Genomic DNA, 24,006 nt, shown 5'->3' on the forward strand with positions numbered 1-24,006 from the left:
GGGCATTAAAACCGTCTTGTTAAACCACTCTAACCTCCTCGTCTCTTCCAAGTGGCATCAAAACAGTCTTTTTAAACCTCTCTGACCTCCACGTCTCTTCCAAGTGGCATTAAAACCGTCTTGTTAAACCACTCTGAACTCCACGTCTCTTCCAAGGGGCATTAAAACCGTCTTGTTAAACCACTCTGACCTCCACGTCTCTTCCAAGGGGCATTAAAACCATCTTGTTAAACAACACTGAACTCCACGTCTCTTCCAAGGGGCATTAAAACAGTCTTGTTAAACCACTCTGACTTCCACGTTTCTTTCAAGGGGCATTAAAACCGTTTTGTTAAGCTACTGTGACCTCCATGTCTCTTCCAAGGGGCATTAAAACCATCTTGTAAAGCTACTATGTCCTCCACGTCTCTTCCAAGGGGCATTAAAACCATCTTGTTAAGCTACTGTGACCTCCACGTCTCTTCCAAGGGGCATTAAAACCATCTTGTTAAACCACTCTAACCTCCACGTCTCTTCTAAGGGGCATTAAACCATCTTGTTAAGCTACTGTGACCTCCACGTCTCTTCCAAGGGGCATTAAAACCGTCTTGTTAAACCATTCTGAACTTCACGTCTCTTCCAAGGTTCATTAAAACCGTCTTGTTAAGCCAGTGAGACCTCCACGTCTCTTCCAAGGGGCATTAATACCGTTTTGTTAAGCTACTGTGACCTCCACGTCTCTTCCAAGGGGTTCTAAAACCATCTTGTTAAACCACTCTGACCTCCACGTCTCCTCCAAGGGGCATTAAAACCGTCTTGTTAAACCACTCTAACCTCCTCGTCTCTTCCAAGTGGCATCAAAACAGTCTTTTTAAACCTCTGTGACCTCCACGTCTCTTCCAAGGGCCATTAAAACCGTCTTGTTAAACCACTCTGAACTCCACGTCTCTTCCAAGGGGCATTAAACTGTCTTTTTAAGCTACTGTGACCTCCACATCTCTTCCAAGGGGCATTAAAACCGTCTGGTTAAACCACTTTGACCTCCACGTCTCTTCCAAGGGGCATTAAAACCATCTTGTTAAGTTACTGTGACGTCCACATCTATTCCAAGGGGCATTAAAACTGTCTTATTAAACCACTCTGAACTCCACGTCTCTTCCAAGGGGCATTAAAACCGTCTTGTTAAACCACTCTGACCTCCACGTCTCTTCCAAGGGGCATTAAAACCATCTTGTTAAACTACACTGACCTCCACGTCTCTTCCAAGGGGCATTAAAACAGTCTTGTTAAACCACTCTGACTTCCACGTTTCTTTCAAGGGGCATTAAAACCGTTTTGTTAAGCTACTGTGACCTCCACGTCTCTTCCAAGGGGTTCTAAAACCATCTTGTTAAACCACTCTGACCTCCACGTCTCCTCCAAGGGGCATTAAAACCGTCTTGTTAAACCACTCTGAACTCCATGTCTCTTCCAAGGGGCATTAAAACCATCTTGTTAAACCACTCTGACATCCACGTCTCTTCCAATGGGCATTAAAACTGTCTTGTTAAGCTTCTGTGACCTCCACGTCTCATCCAAGGGGCATTAAAACCGTCTGCTTAAACCACTCTGACCTCCATGTCTCTTCCAAGTGGTATTAAAACCATCTTGTTAAGCTACTGTGACCTCCACCTCTCTTCCAAGGGCCATTAAAACTGTCTTGTTAAACGACGCTGTCCTCGACGTCTCTTCCAAGGGGCAATAAAATCGTCTTGTTAAACCACTCTGACCTTCACGTCTCTTCCAAGGGGCATTAAAATCGTCATAATAAACCACTCTGACCTCCACGTCTCTTCCAAGGGGCATTAAAACCGTCTTGTTAAACCACTCTGAGCTCCACGTCTCTTCCAAGGGGCATTAAAATCTTCGTGTTAAGCTACTGTGATCTCCACGTCTCTTCCAACGGGCATTAAAACCGTCTTGTTAAACCACTCTGAACTCCACGTCTCTTCCAAGGGGCATTAAAACCGTCTTGTTAAGCTACTGTGACCTCCACGTCTCTTCCAAGGGGCATTAAAATCGTCATGTTAAGCTTTTGTGATGTCCACGTCTCTTCCAAGGGGCATTAAAGCCGTCTTGTTAAACCACTCTAACCTCCTCGTCTCTTCCAGGTGGCATCAAAACAGTCTTTTTAAACCTCTCTGAACTCCACGTCTCTTCCAAGTGGCATTAAAAGCATCTTGTAAAGCTACTATGACCTCCACATCTCTTCCAAGGGGCATTAAAAGCATCTTGTAAAGCTACTATGACCTCCAAGTCTCTTCCAAGGGGCATTAAAACCATCTTGTTAAGCTACTGTGACCTCCACGTCTCTTCCAAGGGGCATTAAAACCATCTTGTTAAACCACTCTAACCTCCACGTCTCTTCCAAGGGGCATTAAACCGTCTTGTTAAGCTACTGTGACCTCAACGTCTCTTCCAAGGGGCATTAAAACCGTCTTGTTAAACCATTCTGAACTTCACGTCTCTTCCAAGGTTCATTAAAACCGTCTTGTTAAGCCACTGAGACCTCCACGTCTCTTCCAAGGGGCATTAAAACCGTTTTGTTAAGCTACTGTGACCTCCACGTCTCTTCCAAGGGCCATTAAAACTGTCTTGTTAAACGACGCTGTCCTCGACGTCTCTTCCAAGGGGCAATAAAACCGTCTTGTTAAACCACTCTGACCTTCACGTCTCTTCCAAGGGGCATTAAAACCGTCATAATAAACCACTCTGACCTCCACGTCTCTTCCAAGGGGCATTAAAACCGTCTTGTTAAACCACTCTGAGCTCCACATCTCTTCCAAAGGGCATTAAAATCTTCATGTTAAGCTACTGTGATCTCCACGTCTCTTCCATCGGGCATTAAAACCGTCTTGTTAAACCACTCTGAACTCCACGTCTCTTCCAAGGGGCATTAAAACCGTCTTGTTAAGCTACTGTGACCTCCACGTCTCTTCCAAGGGGCATTAAAATCGTCATGTTAAGCTTTTGTGACGTCCACGTCTCTTCCAAGGGGCATTAAAGCCGTCTTGTTAAACCACTCTAACCTCCTCGTCTCTTCCAGGTGGCATCAAAACAGTCTTTTTAAACCTCTCTGAACTCCACGTCTCTTCCAAGTGGCATTAAAACCGTCTTGTTAAACCACTCTGAACTCCACGTCTCTTCCAAGGCGCATTAAAACCGTCTTGTTAAACCACTCTGACCTCCATGTCTCTTCCAAGGGGCATTAAAACCATCTTGTTAAAAAACACTGACTTCCACGTCTCTTTCAAGGGGCATTAAAACCGTTTTGTTAAGCTTCTGTGACCTTCACGTCTCTTCCAAGGGGCTCTAAAACCATCTTGTTAAACCACTCTGACCTCCACGTCTCTTCCAAGGGGCATTAAAACCGTCTTGTTAAACCACTCTGAACTACACATCTTTTCCAAGGGGCATTAAAACCGTCATGTTAAACTACTCTGACCTCCACGTCTCTTCCAAGGGGCATTAAAACTGTCTTGTTAAGCTACTGTGACGTCCACGTCTCTTCCAAGGGGTATTAAAACCGTCTTGTTAAACCACTCTAACCTACTCGTCTCTTCCAAGTGGCATCAAAACAGTCTTTTTAAACCTCTGTGACCTCCACGTCTCTTCCAAGGGCCATTAAAACCGTCTTGTTAAACCACTCTGAACTCCACGTCTCTTCCAAGGGGCATTAAACTGTCTTTTTAAGCTACTGTGACCTCCACATCTCTTCCAAGGGGCATTAAAACCGTCTGGTTAAACCACTTTGAGATCCACGTCTCTTCCAAGGGGCATTAAAACCATCTTGTTAAGTTACTGTGACGTCCACATCTATTCCAAGGGGCATGAAAACTGTCTTGTTAAACCACTCTGACCTTCACGTCTCTTCCAAGGGGCATTAAAACCGTCTTGTTAAACTACGCTAACCTCCTCGTCTCTTCCAAGTGGCATCAAAACAGTCTTTTTAAACCTCTCTGACCTCCATGTCTCTTCCAAGTGGCATTAAAAGCGTCTTATTAAACCACTCTGAACTCCACGTCTCTTCCAAGGGGCATTAAAACCGTCTTGTTAAACCACTCTGACCTCCACGTCTCTTCCAAGGGGCATTAAAACCATCTTGTTAAACTACACTGACCTCCACGTCTCTTCCAAGGGGCATTAAAACAGTCTTGTTAAACCACTCTGAATTCCACGTTTCTTTCAAGGGGCATTAAAACCGTTTTGTTAAGCTACTGTGACCTCCACGTCTCTTCCAAGGGGTTCTAAAACCATCTTGTTAAACCACTCTGACCTCCACGTCTCCTCCAAGGGGCATTAAAACCGTTTTGTTAAACCACTCTGAACTCCACGTCTCTTCCAAGGGGCATTAAAACTGTCTTGTAAAGCTTCTGTGACCTCCACGTCTCTTCCAAGGGGCATTAAAACTGTCTGGTTAAACCACTCTGACCTCCATGTCTCTTCCAAGGGGCATTAAAACCATCTTGTTAAGCTACTGTGACCTCCACGTCTCTTCCAAGGGCCATTAAAACTGTCTTGTTAAACCATGCTGTCCTCGACGTCTCTTCCAAGGGGCATTAAAGCCGTCTTGTTAAACCACTCTAACCTCCTCGTCTCTTCCAGGTGGCATCAAAACAGTCTTTTTAAACCTCTCTGAACTCCACGTCTCTTCCAAGTGGCATTAAAACCGTCTTGTTAAACCACTCTGAACTCCACGTCTCTTCCAAGGCGCATTAAAACCGTCTTGTTAAACCACTCTGACCTCCACGTCTCTTCCAAGGGGCATTAAAACCATCTTGTTAAAAAACACTGACTTCCACGTCTCTTTCAAGGGGCATTAAAACCGTTTTGTTAAGCTTCTGTGACCTTCACGTCTCTTCCAAGGGGCTCTAAAACCGTCTTGTTAAACTGCTCTGACCTCTACGTCTCTTCCAAGGGGCATTAAAACTGTCTTGTTAAGCTACTGTGACCTCCACGTCTCTTCCAAGGGGCATTAAAATCGTCATGTTAAGCTACTGTGACGTCCACGTCTCTTCCAAGGGGTATTAAAACCGTCTTGTTAAACCACTCTAACCTCCTCGTCTCTTCCAAGTGGCATCAAAACAGTCTTTTTAAACCTCTGTGACCTCCACGTCTCTTCCAAGGGCCATTAAAACCGTCTTGTTAAACCACTCTGAACTCCACGTCTCTTCCAAGGGGCATTAAACTGTCTTTTTAAGCTACTGGGACCTCCACATCTCTTCCAAGGGGCATTAAAACCGTCTGGTTAAACCACTTTGACCTCCACGTCTCTTCCAAGGGGAATTAAAACCATCTTGTTAAGTTACTGTGACGTCCACATCTCTTCCAAGGGGCATTAAAACTGTCTTGTTAAACCACTCTGACCTTCACGTCTCTTCCAAGGGGCATTAAAACCGTCTTGTTAAACCACTCTAACCTCCTCGTCTCTTCCAAGTGGCATCAAAACAGTCTTTTTAAACCTCTGTGACCTCCACGTCTCTTCCAAGTGGCATTAAAACCGTCTTATTAAACCACTCTGAACTCCACGTCTCTTCCAAGGGACATTAAAACCGTCTTTTTAAACCACTCTGACCTCCACGTCTCTTCCAAGAGGCATTAAAACCATCTTGTTAAACCACACTGACCTCCACGTCTCTTCCAAGGGGCATTAAAACAGTCTTGTTAAACCACTCTGACTTCCACGTTTCTTACAAGGGGCATTAAAACCGTTTTGTTAAGCTACTGTGACCTCCACGTCTCTTCCAAGGGGTATTTAAAGCATCTTGTAAAGCTACTATGACCTCCACGTCTCTTCCAAGGGGCATTAAAACCATCTTGTTAAGCTACTGTGACCTCCACGTCTCTTCCAAGGGGCATTAAAACCATCTTGTTAAGCTACTGTGACCTCCACGTCTCTTCCAAGGGGCATTAAAACCATCTTGTTAAACCACTCTAACCTCCACGTCTCTTCCAAGGGGCATTAAACCGTCTTGTTAAGCTACTGTGACCTCCACGTCTTTTCCAAGGGGCATTAAAACCGTCTTGTTAAACCATTCTGAACTTCACATCTCTTCCAAGGTTCATTAAAACCGTCTTGTTAAGCCACTGAGACCTCCACGTCTCTTCCAAGGGGCATTAAAACCATTTTGTTAAGCTACTGTGACCTCCACGTCTCTTCCAAGGGGTTCTAAAACCATCTTGTTAAACCACTCTGACCTCCACGTCTCCTCCAAGGGGCATTAAAACCGTCTTGTTAAACCACTCTGAACTCCACGTCTCTTCCAAGGGGCATTAAAACCATCTTGTTAAACCACTCTGACCTCCACGTCTCTTCCAATGGGCATTAAAACTGTTTTGTTAAGCTTCTGTGACCTCCACGTCTCTTCCAAGGGGCATTAAAACCGTCTGGTTAAACCACTCTGACCTCTATGTCTCTTCCAAGGGGCATTAAAACCATCTTGTTAAGCTACTGTGACCTCCACGTCTCTTCCAAGGGCCATTAAAACTGTCTTGTTAAACCACGCTGTCCTCGACGTCTCCTCCAAGGGGCATTAAACCCGTCTTGTTAAACCACTCTGACCTTCACGTCTCTTCCAAGGGGCATTAAAACCGTCATAATAAACCACTCTGACCTCCACGTCTCTTCCAAGGGGCATTAAAACCGTCTTGTTAAACCACTCTGAGCTCCACATCTCTTCCAAGGGGCATTAAAATCTTCGTGTTAAGCTACTGTGATCTCCACGTCTCTTCCAACGGGCATTAAAACCGTCTTGTTAAACCACTCTGAACTCCACGTCTCTTCCAAGGGGCATTAAAACCGTCTTGTTAAGCTACTGTTACCTCCACGTCTCTTCCAAGGGGCATTAAAACCATCTTGTTAAACCACTCTGAACTCCACGTCTCTTCCAAGGGGCATTAAAACCATCCTGTTAAACCACTCTGAACTCCACGTCTCTTTCAATGGGCATTGAAATTTTGTTTTTAATTACCTCTAACCTCCACGAATCTTCCAACAAGCTTTGCGTTTCCTCCTAATTTTAGTCAGCTTTTGATTTTCAATGCATAGGTGAACACTAAGGGAGACCCACTCCCTAATAATTGGTAGAAGGTTTTTAGTACGCTGTAATCCACGTCTGTTTCAAGGGCATTGCAGTTCCTCAGAATTTTTGGAAAGCCTTCCATTCACTGCTTAAGCCAACAGTGTACAGGAGACCCAGTTGCTATAAATGGAAAAAACGGTTTAGTTAAGGCCCTCTGACTTCCATGTCACTACCAAGGGGCGTTGGATTGCCTCGAAATTTTTGGTACAGAAACATATCCTACAAGACATGTGTGGTTGACTGGCCTGATATTGATGTGAATGGTCCCTGTTCCTCCTGCTCTTTCTCCTTTGCCACCACCTCATCCGTAATTCATCACCTGAAGCTTTGTTTTAATGGGAGTCATAGAGCTGGGATAGTAGCAGGAAAACATCCTGCAATCCTCGGAGGAGGTAGGATATGCGCCAAAATGCTGACCACCTCAGGCCTAGCCGCTACTACATACATGCACTTGCATTCCAAGGAATAGAAAGCTAAGGAGATGGATGGCCTCATGATCATGAATAATTCACTCGCTGTGTAGGAGGCCGACCACTGCTGCTGTCTACCTTCTGAATTTTGTGTTGAAGCGTGATTGACCCAGGACACGCAATCCTCTTGGTCTGGAGGACGTGTTGCATCCCAGTGTCCAACTGTGTCCCGGCTTCCACAATATTAACCCAGTGTGAAGGCGTCAGTGAGATGGACCATCGCTGGCCACATTCACTTGTCCACGTGTTTGTGGTTAGGCTGTCCTACCCATTAAATGCACTGGGGATGGCACAGGTAATGTTTTGGTATGCGCGCTTGTGTATAAGGTGCACCGAGACAAATAGGGGCGGCTGGGGACCGTTTATGGACACCTGGCCGCCCCCCAGGCGGCTGGGGACCATGTGTGGGCACCCGGCCGCGGGGCGACTGGGGGCCGAGTATGGATACCAAGCTGCCGACGCAGCCATGACGTGGTGGCCAGATTCCACCTCCACATGCCTAAAAGGCCCATTTTCAAGTGCAAGCAAGCAAGCAGTATGGCATTGCAGCCTGGGGGTGGGTGGGTGGCAGGCTGCATACTTGCGCTTGCATTGCAAGAAATGGGGGTGGTACAATTGAACACTGCCCTGGGACAAGGACTTGCACGGGGAGAGTTGCAAGTCTGCATCTTCTGATGCGGCAAGGATCACTTCTGATGGGCCCACTTTTAGGCAGTGACCTGGGTGTCAGAGATGCTTCCAGGGGTCTTCCCCATGCTGTCCCCATGTCTTTTCAGCACTGTATGCATGTGTCACACAGCACATGGCCAGTTAAGGTTGTAAAATGTTAAAATGACATTTCCCGGTGAATGCAATTGTCATGGTTGAAAGCAATACAAAAGTGCAAAAACGCATAAAAAATGCTACTTGTGAACATAGCTCAAGGTGTGGAGGATTATTTTTGTTTTTGGTTATTTATTTTACCTTATACACAAGTCTTTACCCTGGAAAGGATGTTCCTTAACATATTTCACAGGAAAGCAGTTTCAGTTTAGTTTTTGAACGTTTTATTGGGAGCCCGTAAAAGTGGCTTAATACCTCTGACCACGTTGTTGACAGCGGTGACCTGGGGGTCAGAAATGCTTCCTGGGATGATCCCCATGCTGTCCCCATGTCATTTGAGCACTGTCACTATCATTTTGGGCACTTTGTAGGCTTTCTACAGACTGCTGAGGGAGCCGCCGCAAAAATCCTCGGTTTTCCCATAGACTAACATTGGGCTCGTTGCTCGGGTCAAGCACCCGAGTATCACGGTGAGCTCGGCCCGAGCTTCGAGCACCCGAGCATTTTAGTGCAAGAAAAAGGAGCATGGACCGCACCTCCAAAAATCATACATTTGATCTAATGCCTCTCGGCAAAAATATATATAACTGAACATGAGGTTCTTAGTTTAACATTCTGATCAGACTGTATGAAGCCTACTGCCACGTCACGGCAAATCTCGTAGTGGGTCCTAACATTTCCTACCTGAACGGGACCGGAGCCATGCGCCAACCACCGCCTCAGCGACAATGCACCAGCAGGGCGGACGGCCTGGTGCCTCTCAGCACCCATGCTGCAAGACCGAGAACCAACTCTGCAATTCATCAGGTTTGTGCTCCATCACAATTATTTCTCCTTTGGGATTGAGTTATACCAACAATGTATGGGCAGCGCCATGGAAAGCAAAATGTCCCCACAATATGCTAACCTATTTATGGCTAAACTAGAGGAGGAGTTTTTGTCAAACCTCTAGCATACTTCATTGATGATCTGCTAATAATCTGGACAGGCTCAAAAGATGATCTGCTGACTTTCCACGATAACTTAAACAAGTTTCACCCAACCATCAAGCTAACCCTCAACTTCTCAAAATCCCAAATACATTTTCTGGACATGACCGTATATATCCAAGACAACACCATACAAACATCAATTTACCATAAGCCTACAGGACGACTGGCATATCTTAGATGGAACAGCTTTCATCCAAGACACACAAAAAAATCCATCATCTACAGTCAAGCTCTGAATTACATTTGAATCTGTTTAGACATTAAGGACAGAAAACTGCAGCTGCTATCACTGAGGAATACTTTCCTACAACAAGGATACCATCCACTGGTAATAGATGAACAGATCCACAGAGCTACAAGGATACCAAAAAGCAGCCTCCTGGATTACAGACAGAGGGAGGACAACAGCAGGGTACATCTTGTGGACCCATACAACGCCCACATGAACATCCTAAGAAGGATGTACATGAAAAGACATCCATGATTTTGTAATTTTGATTTGTGATTGGTAAGCAGACTGTATTTGTTGGTAATATGTGGGTACAAGTTTTACATTTTTTGTTTTTACATGGGAATGTCATTTTTGTTTGCATGATGGTGATGGTGATGAGAGGACACTTTTGACAAGGAGATTCCTTAAGTTAGGGGGCTGTTTGTTAGAGAGAAGTAGTAGTTCTGGGAATATTTCTTTCAGTTTGTGGTCTCTGTGGAATATGGGTTGGAGTTCTTCACAAATCTTCCAATGTGATGTACATGATACAATGTACAAGGTGCCCGGAAGAAGTTTATATTGTAGAAACTATGCAAAAACTGCAAACGAGAATGAATTTACACAGACACACAATTAAGAATGAACTGCATACGCCTGTGGGAAAACATTTTCTTCAACATTCCTTGACAACAGGACTCAATCTAACACCTGGATTTTTGACTCACTACATGAATTCACACCTCCACCAGGCAGTCACAAGATAATTAAACACTCCCACAGACTTGCCATTTGCGACTCAAAACCCAAAATTTGATCTCTTTGACTTATCATAAGGCGGCATCACCCCTAAGGCTATGTGCCCACGATGCAGAAATGCTCCGGATGTGGATTGTACATGCATTTTTCCTCCCAGGGACAAGCGGAAGTGAAGTGTTCTTCACATGCATTTCCGCATGCTGGTTGTCAAGAGCTTTCCAAGCGATTTTAGCATCACTTGGAAAGTGCTTGACAACTTGGTCACACTATATAAATCCATGCAAACAGCATGGATTTATATACTGTGGCCGAAAAGAATGGTGAAAAATAAAAAAATAAATACTTACCTTCTAATGGCCCCCGGTGTCTTTATCCGATTCGTCCTGGCTTGCCGGCAGCTCGCGGTACACTAAAGGACCTGCCGACGTCAGCGGTCGTGTGACCCGTCACATGACTAAATGACGTCATGGCAGGTCCTTTTCAGACCATAGCGAGTTGCAGGCAAGCCGAGACGCATCGCGAAGGACACCGGGGGCCATCAGAAGGTAAGTATAATGTATATTTTTTATTTTATTCATTTTTTTTACAGGTACTGTAGTACCTGGGTCCGAAGGAGAGTCTCCTCTTCTCCAAACCTGGGTACCATTCGCACATTGAAATGCATGGATTACCCATCTGCAGATGAAGTGATGCGGATTCCATGCGTTCCAATGCAAGGCGAAAATGCCACGTTTACGCAAAATAATTGGTAGTGCTGCAGATTTTTTCGCAATGATAATCCACAGCGGAAATTTCCGCAGCATGTGCACAGCATATGCAGATAATCATTGGGGAACATGGCAGACCTTCTACCAAGCGTTTTTTAAGCGTTTCTGCAGTGGAATTGCTGCTGCAGAAAAGCTTAAAAGCCGCATAGTGGGCACACAGCCTTACACCTCATGAACTTGCTGTAACATGTCTTGCTGTAACATTTCTCAAATGTTGTGCCTTTTGTCTTATGAATTCATTTGTAATATTGCCTGAAGAAGGCACCTCTGCGCTCTGAAAGCTTGCATATATTTTTTTTTTCTGGTTAGCCAATAAAGGTATCACTTCAAGAATGCTTTTGTAATTTTTGGGCATAAAAGTATTTAATTTGAAATGTCAGAAATGTATTCTTGTATATTTTGAGTTGTTTGGTTATTATTCTCACTTTAACAGAAAAAAATAAACAATTCAGATGGGAAAATTTTCATTTTTCATTAGTTGCATAACAATTCTGAACACTAACAGTTGTTTAATAATTATACACACAGATATTCTATTAAGAAAGACAAAACCTCACTTTTACTTTCTTACATTTTCAGGGTTAGTAACCTTTCAGATTGACTTGACAGCACTGTAGTTGTTCAAGAATACAATAAATCATGGAAAATACAAATTGCCTAATAATTGTGCACACGGTATAGGTAATATATAGCAGGGGCTGGCGAAATGAGTGGACAAATAGTCTGATACAAAGCAGCTGGTAGTGCCTAAAATCCCTTTCCAACTCATGTAGGCAACTTTGCAGTTGTCAGTAGACTAAGTTACTGAAATAACAATTGAGCAATGGCGGCTTTTCACACTTAGTGGGAAAACACCTAGTTAGTGGAATCATGAAATGTAAAGGAATGGTTTTTCTGTAAATTTACCATTAACATGCAGATCTTCAACATTAATCATAAAATATTTATTGTGTTACTTTGGTAACAATATCTATACTTTTACGCTGAAATCTGATTACTTTCTAAGATATTAAACTTTTGGCTTCGAGATAACAGTTTAAATTTCCATTGCTAAGTTTGTGTCCTGTGGATTTATTTCAACAGTATGACTCTCAACACACATATATTTTCTTCATATGTCTGTGTCTCAAGGGCCTTTTATACAGGGCAAATATTGTGTAAAAAAAAAAAGTTTGATCCCAATTAACAAGTGAATATGTTAGCAGTGAGAATTCAGTAGTTTGATGTTGATCATGTATTTTATCATTATTCAACATTTATTATTATGTTTTGTTGATGTTCATACCTCTTATAAACTGTCATCTGTCTATAGCAGCGAAAACAAGCAGAAAGGAGAAGAAAAGCTTATTGCTACCGAAAAATCCATGGCCCCGATTAAGACCAGGATGTTCACACTGGTCTTGATGAGGAGGCATGCTGGAGTCATACACTCATAATTCCTTAAAAGGCACACGCCTCTTAATAAAACAGAAGTGTCGCACAAGTGGCGTGCATCTTTAAGTTCGCCTTCAGTGCCGTAACTATAAACTTCGGGGCCCCGGGGCAAAACTTCATAGTGGGACCCCTCAACATTTCAATCACTAGAGGTTGTGCGGAATGTGGTGAAGCCTGCTATGCATTGTTGTATACAACACACAGGCTTCACCACGTTCACCTTTAATAGATTTTGTTGTTTATGATGCAAGTTTTAGAAGTTAAATATTCAGTGAAATTAATAAGGTGAATAATTCCAAATATTGCACAATTTTCAAATAACTGTATATGTTTATTAAATATTAAGTAGTTTTAAACAGTATATATTTAAACTTTGTTCATTTAAACATAACATTACTTAAACATTACCAATTTGTTCAGTTTTAAACAGCTACTTAAACATTTGTTTCCTAACTTTCAGAGAAGCGAATTCGTCAATTACTTTGTCAAAATTGATCGGTTGAGCTCGATCATTCTCAATTGAAAGTAAAGCTAAGCTGCTGAGTCTTTCTTGAGCCATAGTACTTCTCAAGTAGTTTTTTATGAGTTTAACCCCTTTAACCCCGAGGGTGGTTTGAACGTTAATGACCAGGCCAATTTTTACAATTCTGACCACTGTCACTTTATGAGGTAATTACTCTGGAATGCTTCAACAGATCCCTGATTCTGAGACTGTTTTTTCGTGACATATTGTACTTCATGATTGTGGTAAAATTTCTTCGATATCACTTGCGTTTATTTGTGAAAAAAATGGAAATTTGGTGAAAATTTAGAAAATTTTGCAATTTTCAAAATTTGAATTTTTATGCCCTTAAATCAGAGAGCTATGTCGCACAAAGAGTTAATAAATAACATTTCCCACATGTCTACTTTACATCAGCACAATTTTGGAACCAAATTTTTTTTTTGTTAGGGAGCTATAAGGGTTAAAAGTTGACCAGCAATTTCTCATTTTTACAACAAAATTTACAAAACCATTTTTTAAGGGACCACATCACATTTGAAGTCACTTTGAGAGGTCTTTATGACAGAAAATACCCAAAAGTGACACCATTCTAAAAACTGCACCCCTCAAGGTGCTCAAAACCACATTCAAGAACTTTATTAACCCTTCAGGTGCTTCACAGGAATTTTTGGAATGTGGAAGAAAAAAATGAACATTTAACTTTTTTCACAAAAATGTTACTTTAGACCCAATTTTTTTTATTTTCACAGGGGTAACAAGAAAAAATGGACCGCAAAATTTGTTGTGCAATTTCCCCTGGGCACGCAGATACCCCATATGTGGGGAAAAATCACTGTTTGGGCGCACGGCAGGGCTCGGAAGGGAAGGAGCGCCATTTGACTTTTTGATTGTAAAATTTGCTTGAATAATTAGCGGACGCCATGTTGCGTTTGGAGAGCTCCTGATGTGCCTAAACATTGGAGCTCCCCCACAAGTGACCCCATTTTGGAAACTAGACCCCCCAAGGCACCTATCTAGATGCATAGTGAGCACTTGGAACCCCCAGGAGCTTCACAAATTGATTCGTAAAAATTAAAAAGTGGAAAAAAAAAACTTTTTTCATTTTACTAAGGGGTATAGTGAACATTTTGAACCCAGAGGTACAACACAGAATTTGATAACATTAGGTCATCATATTGAATAAGTTGTCATTACTCTTGAGCGCAAGTGCTCGCTACTTGAGCTTGCATCGGGTACTCAAGTATGCACCATGTATCACGGGTGCTCAAGTGAAATGCTCGAGTCCCCGCCCACATGTTTCACGGTTATTAGACACCCGCAAAAAAACATGCGGGGATCGCTCGTGCATGGCAGGCAATCCCGCGAGGTTTTTTTGGCCGTAAAGCATATGGGGCGGAGACTCGAGCACCCGCGATACTCAGTGCATACCCGAGCACCCGATGCAAACTCAAGTAGCGATCTCTTGCGTTCAACACTAGTTGCCATATCGTCATCTTTTTTTTTTTTTTTTTTTTTTACTTTTGAAAAAAAAAAGCAAGCCCAACCCTAACATTAACACAACGCCAACCCCAGCCCTAGCGTTTATTTTTTGCGCCGTCCTCATGCGGTATAAGTGATGAGATTACTTTATTCTTCGGGTCGGTGCGATTACAGCGATACCAGAATCATATCAGGTTTTTATGATTGACAGCTGTCACACACTAAAAGACACATGTTTTGTAAAATCTAGTTTTTGCATTGCCATATTTTGGCCGACAGAGTCATGTGATGGCTTGTTTTTTGCGGGATGAGTTGACGTTTTTATTGGCGCCATTTTCAGGCATGTGACATTTTTTGATCACTTTCTATTCCAGCTTTTGGGAGGCAGAATAAACAAAAACCAACAATTCAGAAATTGCGTTTTTTTACATTTTTTTATTCTGCTCCGTGTGTGGTAAAATTGATAAGGTATCTTTATTCTTCGGGTCAGTACGTTTACAGCGGTACCACATTTATATCGTTTTTATGTTTTGGCGCTTTTACACAATAAAAGCTATTTTATAGAAAAAATTATTTTTTTGCATCGCTTTATTCTGAGAGCTGTAACTTTTTGATTTTTCAGATGATGGAGCTGTATGGTGGCTTGTTTTTTGCGGGACAAGATGACATTTTCAGCGATACCATTTTAATTTATATTCGTCTTTTTGATCGCGTGTTATTCCATTTTTTGTTTGGCAGTATGATGATAAAGCATTGTTTTTTGCTTTGTTTTTTATTTTTATTTTTTACCATGTTTACTGAAGGGGTTTACTAGAGGAACAGTTTTATAGGCCAGGTCGTTACGGACGCGGCGATACCAAATATGTGTACTTTTATTGTTTGTTTGTTTTTTTTCATAATAATATTTATTGATAGGTACATTATATTTTTATTTTTAGTGGATTATTATTATTTTTTTTTTTATATATATTTTTACATTTTTTTTTTTTTTACACTTTCTGGGAGTTTTTTTTACTCTTTTACTTTGTCCCACTATGGGAATTTCACTTTTTTTATTCTGATCGCCTGCATGGCACAGGAATGCAGCACCATCCCTGTGCCATGCAGGCAGTCAGCGCTGGACAGGGAGAAGATAGTTTGGAGATGCACTGCGCATGTCCAAACAATCTTACTGCTGTCTGGTGACCCGGATGTTGTCATGACGATATCAGGTCATCATGGAAATGTAGCACCCTGAGGGTTCGGCTGCTACAGGGGTATTGCACCTCAACCCAGAGGTGTGATATTCCACTCCCGAGTAAGGAAGGAGCGTGGAACTGAGCTCGGTAGGCTGCATGCACTACACACATCCCATTTCCGAGGAGCAGACCGACGGTACTCCCACTTAGAAATGTGCAGGTACGACCGAGTCTGTTCCTGGCTGGAGTGGGAGGGGGGTGGTACATCCCAAGTAGTGTAGGGGCAGATAGGGGGAGCAGCCTGGGTAAAGATAGGAGCTCATTGGGTGCTGGTCACCTGAGCTCACACATAGAGGGATATATAAGGTGGGCACCAACTAAGAACAGGGTCAGTTGCAGAGAGAAAGTCAGCGAGCAGAGGAGAAGAGAGACCCAGAGTGAGAGAGGAGAAAGCAGAGAGACCCAGAGGGGGAAACAGAAGAGAGGACTCTGAGACCCCAAATCCAATCCACGGGTGAAGAGTCGGCATCAGGGTACCGGAACCCAAGCTGGTGGGGGCAAAAACACACCCCAGCCAGAGACCGGAGGCCGTGGGCAGCGTCTGCCACGGCCACCCACCACATCCACCACGAAGGCATACCACGTGGAGGGTCAGGGAACCCAAGGCCAAGGGTCTCCCAACAGAAGGCCCGAGGGAGCTGGACCTGGGTGGATCAATAGTGGGGACGGCCAGGGAAAGGACAGAAGGAGAGCTCAGGGTCACGCTCCGGACTTATTTGGGGGTTGGCTGGATCCAGAACCTGGTGGACGCAGCACGGCTCGGGAGGTCACTTGAAGCTGGAGTGACCGGAACATCAGCAGTGAGTAAACATCCTAAACTGCATAACCCGACTCTGTCTCTGATTGCCGTCTACACTGCATCACCACAACCCCCATCCTCTGCACCTGATCCCCCTGAGGCTATACCCCACCCGTTGGGGGTTATATCACCAAAGCTGCACCTACACCATCAGCCTCAGCGGACCCTGCTGCAGCGGCGGCCGTAGTGACCGCAATACAACGGGTGGCGTAGTCGACATTAAGAACTTATTAACATCTGTAGGACTGCCACATACAACTGAGTTTGACACCCTGGGCACGGACCGGGTCACAGCCACTCGGAAGACTACAACCCCCATCTGATCCGGCTCCGGATATTCCCCCTAAAGAATATGGCCCAGGGGGCGCGTCAACTTTGGCGTAGTCGGCAGGATTACGTGCCCGCAACAACCGGGTACTGCGTGCCTGAAGAAAAGTGCAAGTTTACCTCAGAAAGAAGTCTCCTGCCGGTTCCAGAGGGTCCCCGCCATCGGACACCATCACCAGTTGATTCCAGCCGGTTGTCCGCCATTAACCGCGTTTTCCCGCCATCTGCAGAGTTTCCCGCCACTGGGAAGCGATTCCCGCCATTTCCAAAGGTTTCCCGCCTTGGAAGAGCGGACGCCATTATGGGCGTGCCAGAGGGTGGCAAGAGGCCACCTCCCATCGTGGGCCAGGACCGAAAATGGCGCCAAAAGTGGAAACCGCCCCCACCAACAGAGACTGTGATGCTAGAGGTGTCTGTCAGCGTGAAAGAACTCCCCCTGGAGCTGACAGTCACCAAGTGGCCCCGGGACCGCCCTCGAAGTGGGAGGGGACGAAAGGAGAGAAAAAAGATGGGTGCCGCTTGGAGCAGTCTAGAGCGAGCGCACCCGGAGGCAAGAAGCCTGGAGAAGAGTAGCGGAGGAGCTTACCCGGAGATGGCGAGAAAGCAGAGCAGCACCGGCCCGTTGGCCAGGAGCCTGCTAGAGACAGAGGAAGGAGAGCAGAGCAGCACCGGCCCGCTGGCCAGGAGCCTGCTGGAAGAAGAGCAGAGCAGCACCGACCCGTTGGTCAGGAGCCTGCTGGAAACCACGACCCCACTAGGCCTAGTGGAGGTCCTCGCACAGCTCCCCCGAGACCGGGAGTGTGCACAGACTGCCCTGGAGGGCCTCGCACGGAGGATGGCCCGGGTACAGCGAGAGACATTGGCGGAGTGGAGCCGAGAGATGGCCCAGCAAACCAAGACCCGGAGCACGCCAGCCAAGATGAGGAGACAGACCGCCTCTGAGGATGGCGCGGGAGGACCCAAGGCCGGAGACGGCGCCGAGAAGGGAGCCGAACGCATGGAGGCAGGTAAAGGGGACGTCTATACCCTAAACCGGGAAACCGCTTACCTGCCCCAGCTCCCCGTCGCAGAGCCCGAAAGTCCCCCTGCTGTGCCCGAAAACGCCATGTCACCGACGCAGACTAGGCCCCAACCGGAAGCCGCCACCGCGACCCCTGTGACGCCATGCGCAACGACCCCGAGCGTGGCAAAACAGGAAGCAACACCAGCCTGGTCGCAGGGCCTAGAATTCCCGGGCGTCGCATCACCAACAGCGCCCCCTACCTCCGCAGAGCCTCCGGCCTGGCCGCAAGGCCAGGTAGCCCAGGGCGCCGCCGTCCTAACGGTGCCCTTCACCTTCCAGGTGCCCCAGGCCTGGCCGCAAGGCCTGGGTAACCCGGGCGCCACCACCACCGCGCCCGCGCCCGTAAAACCAAGGGTGCCGCGTCTGGGAGAGGACTTGTTTGCCCAGCACACGTGGCCGGACGGGCAGCCTTTCATCTGGCCCCAGGAATATTATGGACTGGAGCACCAGAGGAGGGTTGGGGCCATGTGTGCACCCCTGATTCCGGCTCCGAAGCCCGTGATAAGGATCTCGCCCCCGCTTGAAGAGACCCAATTTGAGTGGGACCCCACCGGAGAAGATCTAATGGGGTTCACTCAAGAAACCCGGGCAGCTGCAGCGGAGCGTGCTGAGTGCTGCCGACAGCAGCTCGAGGAGTTTGCGAGGGAGCGGAGAGAGAGGCGGGTCCGGGAACAACAGGCCCAAATAAGGAGCGCCGAGCAGAAGAGCCGGACCAGGAGGGACCCCCGTGCAGCGCACAGTCCCCGCACCACCGGGACTGTAATCAAGTTCAACATGCAGCACGGGTGGGGCTTCATCCGAGACCACAACACCCCCGGCGACGTCTTTGTCACGCGCAGAGACGTGGAGTCCCATCTGCCGGAGGGGCACAGAGGTCGTGACCTTTACATCGGGGACGAGGTCACCTTTACCCGGCACAAGTGTGCCAAAGGACCTTACGCCCTCCATGTGCATCGCCTGACAGAAGAGGAGCTGCGATGTGAGGAGGAAGAGCAAGAGGACCCGGACGGGTCTGAAGCTAAGATCCCCAAAGAAAGAGCAGGAGGAAGACGTCGTTAAGTACAGCGGAGCAGGTGCTGTAAATAGTTACCCGACCGGGGTACAAAGAAACTGTTACTGCAAATATAGTCCCCGTTGGGACCAGCTGATGTGAACTGTTCACCCGTTTACCCTTAATCCCACTGACCGAGGACAGAGAGCGGTCATTCCTCCCCAATACCTGGCCGAGGACTGAGAGCGGCCACACTGTCCCCTGTATATAGTTGCGCGTCCTAAAGCGCCCCCTACCGGTTTTATAGGAAAACCAGTTTTCCAGAAAGACTGTCGCACTTTACCCGGTCACGCGTTGCACAGTGACCGGAGGAGGAGCAAGAGACGACGAGAATGTTTATTATAAAAAGTTTTATTGATGCTGCTAATTTATATGATGTTTTATATGTTTTATATGTTTATGAAAAAAAAAAAAAAATTTGTATGTTTTTGGTGTTTATGTCTTACAGCCCGAGGACGTGCTGTGATTTACCAGGGGGGAATGTAGCACCCTGAGGGTTCGGCTGCTACAGGGGTATTGCACCTCAACCCAGAGGTGTGATATTCCACTCCCGAGTAAGGAAGGAGCGTGGAACTGAGCTCGGTAGGCTGCATGCACTACACACATCCCATTTCCGAGGAGCAGACCGACGGTACTCCCACTTAGAAATGTGCAGGTACGACCGAGTCTGTTCCTGGCTGGAGTGGGAGGGGGGTGGTACATCCCAAGTAGTGTAGGGGCAGATAGGGGGAGCAGCCTGGGTAAAGATAGGAGCTCATTGGGTGCTGGTCACCTGAGCTCACACATAGAGGGATATATAAGGTGGGCACCAACTAAGAACAGGGTCAGTTGCAGAGAGAAAGTCAGCGAGCAGAGGAGAAGAGAGACCCAGAGTGAGAGAGGAGAAAGCAGAGAGACCCAGAGGGGGAAACAGAAGAGAGGACTCTGAGACCCCAAATCCAATCCACGGGTGAAGAGTCGGCATCAGGGTACCGGAACCCAAGCTGGTGGGGGCAAAAACACACCCCAGCCAGAGACCGGAGGCCGTGGGCAGCGTCTGCCACGGCCACCCACCACATCCACCACGAAGGCATACCACGTGGAGGGTCAGGGAACCCAAGGCCAAGGGTCTCCCAACAGAAGGCCCGAGGGAGCTGGACCTGGGTGGATCAATAGTGGGGACGGCCAGGGAAAGGACAGAAGGAGAGCTCAGGGTCACGCTCCGGACTTATTTGGGGGTTGGCTGGATCCAGAACCTGGTGGACGCAGCACGGCTCGGGAGGTCACTTGAAGCTGGAGTGACCGGAACATCAGCAGTGAGTAAACATCCTAAACTGCATAACCCGACTCTGTCTCTGATTGCCGTCTACACTGCATCACCACAACCCCCATCCTCTGCACCTGATCCCCCTGAGGCTATACCCCACCCGTTGGGGGTTATATCACCAAAGCTGCACCTACACCATCAGCCTCAGCGGACCCTGCTGCAGCGGCGGCCGTAGTGACCGCAATACAACGGGTGGCGTAGTCGACATTAAGAACTTATTAACATCTGTAGGACTGCCACATACAACTGAGTTTGACACCCTGGGCACGGACCGGGTCACAGCCACTCGGAAGACTACAACCCCCATCTGATCCGGCTCCAGATATTCCCCCTAAAGAATATGGCCCAGGGGGCGCGTCAGAAACACCCGGGAAGCCGCGGCAGACAGCGCTGAAGGCCGGAAGAGGAGGTGAGTATACCGATCACCTCCCCTTGCCACCGCAATGCTGCGATCGACTTCGATCGCAGCATTGCGGGGGTTAATGTGCTGGGAGCAGTGTGGTACTGCTCCCTGCACATAGTACCGGGTTTCAGCTGTGACAATCAGCTGACACCCGGCGGCGATCGCGCCCGCATAGCCTGTGTGCACGCGCGATCGCGATGACATACTAATACGGGTCAGGCTCTTAAAGCCCAGGGCACAGACGCGTATTAGTACATCATGGGCTTTAAAGGGGTTAAGCTTAAAGAAGGATTGTTCAGCCTTAAACACATTCACAGGAACAGTCAAATACGTGATGCACGCTGTGCAAACGTCTGGATAGCTTGATGAAAGTGAAGAATTCTCGACTATTAGGAAATCAGCAAATTCCTTAACACTTTTCATTTTTTCCAGTTGCTTTTGAAACAAATTTTTTACTGAACATAACTGTGAAGGAAAGGCTGGAGTTACATCATGTGCAAACTTGTTAACAAAATCAACAGCTTTTTTGTGAATATCTCTTTCACTTGCACTGGCCAAAAAATCAGGTTGTATTACTTCATAAGAGTCAAGAACAGCTTTCATCCCTTCAAAGTGGCGATGAAGTTGAGTACAAAGTGTGTGTACCATTGGATAGAACACAGTAACTCGGAAACAAGTTGTTGGGTCTGCTAATCTCTCGTCTTCACACAACTCATCAAAGTGTTTCTTCACTTTCCTTACTCTGTTCTGGTGAAATTCATTTTTTATTCCCCATCGACTACACACATCTGATGCTTCAGAAACAAGTGCTTTGAACCTTTCACGCATTTTGGTTATCTTTAACAATGCATTACCCAATAACTCATGTGTAGAGATGAGCGTTGTTCTACTAGAACTGTTCGCCAATCTCAAATTCGAGCTGTTTTGGGCGGTGTTTGAGCCGTTCGGCGAACACGAACAATTTGATAAAAATTCGGCTGTTCGAGGTTATGTTCGATAACTGTTCGTGCACCAAAATCATAACTGGATTTTTTCTCAGTAATGATGAAAATTAATGTTAATACGCAGTTTGAGTGTACAGCGGGGTGGGGGGAGGGGCAGGGGATGGATCTCTGCAGGAACAATGAAGATCTCCATTTTTTTTTCTCTTTCCCGCATTTACAGTGGGGAGGTGCAATCTGTCAGCCTATCAGCAGCGCACACACGGAGCGAAGTGCTTTTTTTCACACAAGCAAGGGCATGTGTCATTGGCAGTGTATGTCACATGTCCTTGCCCTATAAGACCAAGCCATTTTCCCCGTCGCCACCATTTTCTCACTGCTGCAGCTGCGTGTTAGACGGCACCGCTGTTGCTGTGTGCGCTATACCTTGTTAATTTCAAGCCAATTTTCGCACAAATATACAGATAGCTTGGGAGTAGGGAATAGTTGTGATTGCAGTCCTTTTAAGGACTAGGTTACAGCATTTCCTACGACTTTTATCAGGGAGGTCTGTGCTCTTAAATAGATAGGTTGTGGGAGTAAAGACTAATTGTAATTGGAGTCCTTTTCAGGACTAGGTTACATGAGTTCCTATCAGTTTTTGCCAGGCAGGTCTGTGCCAGTGCTGTGCAAGTTTTTTTCACAGCATTTGGCTGAATCTAGCAAAGCTAATCCTTTTTGGCCTATTGCAGAGTGTGTTAGTCAGTGGAGTAGCCTATCTGTGTTGCAAGATATACCACCTGTGTATAGAATACCAATTTTTTTACTGCACCTAGTGAAGTAAAATCTTTTGGGCATAGCATCATTCTATTAGTCCATCTATACTGACCTCCATCAGGTTGCAAATTAAAACTAATTTTTATCTGCATCTACAGTACCTCTGAAAAAATATTTGGGCTTCTAGCAGTGTGTGGGACTTGTTCTATTAGTCCATCTATACTGACCTCCATCAGGTTGCAAACTGAATATATTTTTTTCTGCATCTACCTCTGAAAAAATATTGGGCTTCTAGCTGTGTGTGGGTCTTGTTCTATTAATCCATCTATACTGACCTCCATCAGGTTGCAAACTGAATATAATTTTTTTCTGCATCTAGCTCTGAAAAAATATTTGGCCTTCTAGTAGTGTGTCGGACTTTCTCTATTAGTCCATCTATACTGACCTCCATCAGGTTGCAAATTAAAACTAATTTTTATCTGCATCTACAGTACCTCTGAAAAAATATTTGGGCTTCTAGCTGTGTGTGGGACTTGTTGTATTAGTCCATCTATACTGACCTCCATCAGGTTGCAAACTGAATATATTTTTTTCTGCATCTACCTCTGAAAAAATATTTGGCCTTCTAGTAGTGTGTCGGACTTTCTCTATTAGTCCATCTATACTGACCTCCATCAGGTTGCAAATTAAAAATAATTTTTATCTGCATCTACAGTACCTCTGAAAAAATATTTGGGCTTCTAGCTGTGTGCGGGACTTGTTGTATTAGTCCATCTATACTGACCTCCATCAGGTTGCAAACTGAATATATTTTTTTCTGCATCTACCTCTGAAAAAATATTTGGCCTTCTAGTAGTGTGTCGGACTTTCTCTATTAGTCCATCTATACTGACCTCCATCAGGTTGCAAATTAAAACTAATTTTTATCTGCATCTACAGTACCTCTGAAAAAATATTTGGGCTTCTAGCAGTGTGTGGGACTTGTTCTATTAGTCCATCTATACTGACCTCCATCAGGTTGCAAACTGAATATATTTTTTTCTGCATCTACCTCTGAAAAAATATTTGGCCTTCTAGTAGTGTGTCGGACTTTCTCTATTAGTCCATCTATACTGACCTCCATCAGGTTGCAAATTAAAACTAATTTTTATCTGCATCTACAGTACCTCTGAAAAAATATTTGGGCTTCTAGCAGTGTGTGGGACTTGTTCTATTAGTCCATCTATACTGACCTCCATCAGGTTGCAAACTGAATATATTTTTTTCTGCATCTACCTCTGAAAAAATATTGGGCTTCTAGCTGTGTGTGGGTCTTGTTCTATTAATCCATCTATACTGACCTCCATCAGGTTGCAAACTGAATATATTTTTTTCTGCATCTACCTCTGAAAAAATATTTGGCCTTCTAGTAGTGTGTCGGACTTTCTCTATTAGTCAATCTATACTGACCTCCATCAGGTTGCAAATTAAAAATAATTTTTATCTGCATCTACAGTACCTCTGAAAAAATATTTGGGCTTCTAGCTGTGTGCGGGACTTGTTGTATTAGTCCATCTATACTGACCTCCATCAGGTTGCAAACTGAA

Source organism: Phyllobates terribilis, unplaced genomic scaffold (assembly GCF_046119375.1).
Source record: "Phyllobates terribilis strain yellow unplaced genomic scaffold, ASM4611937v1 Scaffold_10__3_contigs__length_209671492, whole genome shotgun sequence".
Classification (NCBI taxonomy): domain Eukaryota; kingdom Metazoa; phylum Chordata; class Amphibia; order Anura; family Dendrobatidae; genus Phyllobates; species Phyllobates terribilis.